Source organism: Gorilla gorilla, chromosome 5, assembly GCF_029281585.2.
Source record: "Gorilla gorilla gorilla isolate KB3781 chromosome 5, NHGRI_mGorGor1-v2.1_pri, whole genome shotgun sequence".
In the NCBI taxonomy this organism is placed as follows: Eukaryota; Metazoa; Chordata; class Mammalia; order Primates; family Hominidae; genus Gorilla; species Gorilla gorilla.
Window position 1 is genome coordinate 71,521,647 of NC_073229.2, and position 2,978 is coordinate 71,524,624.

The 2,978-nt window shown below is 43.4% G+C and overlaps 1 long non-coding RNA gene across 1 annotated transcript; it reads right to left on the bottom strand.

The window, feature by feature from the left end:
• Positions 1-564: 564 nt before the first annotated feature.
• Positions 565-2,664, bottom strand: LOC129534352 (uncharacterized). The gene is made up of 3 exons (XR_008680914.2): positions 2,507-2,664; positions 1,235-1,690; positions 565-686 (listed from the first exon to the last, which is right to left on the bottom strand). It is a non-coding gene; the product is annotated as an uncharacterized lncRNA (long non-coding RNA).
• Between the last annotated feature and the right edge of the window lie 314 nt (positions 2,665-2,978).

Genomic DNA, 2,978 nt, shown 5'->3' on the forward strand with positions numbered 1-2,978 from the left:
GCTGTTCTCTGCTCATTGTCCAGCCTGTCTTCTCAACTTGTAATCTGACCAACCAACAGCAGCCCAAAGCCCACCAACCAGCACTTGGCTGAGTCCCACAGCACTGGGAGTTCCATGGAGGTGGAAGTTTCCACAGGCCTCTCTATGAGCTCTTCCTTGGTGGTCCCATATTGGTGGCCCATGTACACAGCTTCTCCACATCTTTCCACAAGCTGTCACCCTCCCACCCAGCTTGCTGCAGCCCAAGGAGGTTAGCAACTTTCTCTGATCCTCCAACTCTCCATCCAGACCTCCTGTACTACCCAGCTCCTCTCACATTCTGTAAGCTTCAATTTCAGTATTAAACCTCAAATCCCTATAAGACTTGGAATGGCTCTGTTTTCCCGTATGAACTCTAACTGATACAGGCTGTTTTAAGTTTGGCTGTGGTTTAAAAAAAAAAAAAGAGCTTGGTTGAGCACTTAGGGAAGAAGAGATGTGCTAACATTTACTAAATAGTCTCCAAAGCTTTAAGATAGCACCATAATAACTATTTATTGTGGATAAAAACATGGACTTGGTCATCAGACAAATTGGTTTCACCAATTCATAACTATGGCATAACTCCAGGCAGCTTAATTTCTCAGAACCTTATTTTCCTCCTTTATAAAGTGTGGAATTGATTATTCCTTCTTCATAGTATTGTTCTGAGGATTAAATGAGATAAGACATTCAGTGTTTAGCCAGTATGCAGCATAAAGTGATAATAATTTTTAAAAAGCTACTATCATAGATCTCTTATTTAAGATCTGAGAGTTTCTGAGAATATTGCAGAAAACATCCTAAAAATATCACTGCTAACCTAACTACAAATGCTAGATTAAGACTTAAAAAAAAACTTTTAAAATAGACAGTTCACAGTGACAAGGGAATAAGGTAAATCTTCAAAGGCAGTCCATGCATGACTACGTACATGGCACAGATGCAGAGAGGAAATGGCATCAAGGCCATGGATGGCTTAAAGGGCATCTTTCCATGCACTGGGACCTGGAACTCTGATTTCAAGAGCTACATGGGATGCAGGGCCACATGGGAGGCAGGGACCTTGCAAGGTGATATTCAGTTCAGAAAGCCCCATTTAAGCTACGATTTCAAAGGGCTGCCCCACAAAGATTGAAAGTAAAAAACTTTGCTGGTCTTGACCTTTCCTCTAAGTAAAATGGAAAACAACAACAAACGAACAAACAAAACCCACCTCTCCTAAGAACGCATAGTAAGAACAAGCTCCTGGCGGCTGGGTGTGGTGGCTCACGCCTGTAATTCCAGCACTTTGGGAGGCTGAGGTGGGCCAGTCACCTGAGGTCAGGAGTTTGAGACCAGCCTGGCCAACATGGTGAAATCCCATCTCTATAAAAATTACAAAAATTAGCCAGGTGTGATGCTGCATGCCTGTAATCCCAGCTACTTGGGAAGCTGAGGCAGGAGAATTGCTTGAACCCGGGAAGCGGAGGTTGCAGTGATCCAAGATGGCGCTCCAGCCTGGGAGATAGAGTGAGACTCTGTCTCAGAAACAAACAAACAAACAAACACTGAAAAACTTCTGTGCAGGTTTGGGGCTCCAACTCACACTGCTTGCATGGTCTCTCCAAATCCCAAGCCAAGAAGGTAAAGTAGTAGTACCAGGCTGGTAGCATTCTTCTCCCTTATGCTCCTGGCCAAAGCAAACATAAATTCTTTTTGGGTAAACCAACAACAACCCAGACATCACAGCATTCCTGCAGATAATGCTCCAATAACTATGAACTCACAGAATCAAATAATTTTTTTTTTTTTTGTAAAAAAAGGAAACAAAGTCCAATAAGCAGGAGTTAGCTAAGAAAACCTGCAGAGGAATCACATTTACAAAGATTTCAGATGTTAACGTTAGTGTTTGCAGAATACAAATGATTTAGATGTTTGAGGAAGAAATTAAGAAATCAGAATTACATACCAGGAAGAGACTGTTAACTGACTAGGTAGATTTCAAAAGAAACATATTGTACGGTCACCCCTCCCACTGCCCTCACACAAAACAAATGAAAACAACATTCAATGGATGGACTGAACAACAGATTAGGTGCAGGCAGAGAGTATTGGTGTACTGAGAATTATCTGAAGAAATTATACAGACTACAGTAGGAAGACACAAAATAAATGGGAAATATCATAGACAAGCTAAAAAAAAGAGAGGAGATTTAATATTAAAGTTCCAGAAGGACAGAAAAGAGAATGGGGAGAAGATACTAGCTAAGAATTTTCCGAAAGTGATATGATACGTGATGTGGTGTGCTGTTCCATAGATCCAGGACGCCTGAAGGGCCCCAAGCAAAAAAATAAAAAAATAAAACTACAGAAAAAACTCTCACCAAAGTACATCATAATCGAATTTCATATTATCAAAGATAAAAAGAATCTCTTAAAAGCAGCCAGAGAAAAGACATATTTACAAAGAACTGCATTTAGACAGAGGTCAACTTTATTTTATTACCATGATTGCTCTGAGGAGCTGATTCCTACATGCCAGCCATTAGCCCTCGTTTCTTTGAACGCTGCCCAGATGGACCTGCAGTATTGCCAGGAGGACCTCTGCACAAATAGTAGCAGTTACATTCATGTCTTATTTCAGGTAAGTGGGATTATGTCCATTTTGATGTCTCCCCTGGAAGTCTGACCTGAAAGGATTGTATCAACCAGTCCTCTTATCCTCTGGGAAAAGGAGACAAAGGACAAAGGACAGGAAGGGAAGGGGAGGGGAGGGGAGGGGAGGGGAAGGGGAGGGGAGGGGAAGGGGAGGGGAGGGGAGGGGAGGGGAAGGGGAGGGGACGGGAGGGTGGGGGAAGGGGAGGGCAGGGCAGGGGGAGGGGAGGGGAGGGGGAGGGAAGGGAAGGGAGGGGAGGGCGTGGTCACCTGGGGCTGGCTGCAACCTAAGATCACTGTCCTTACAAGTTGGACTTCTCTCC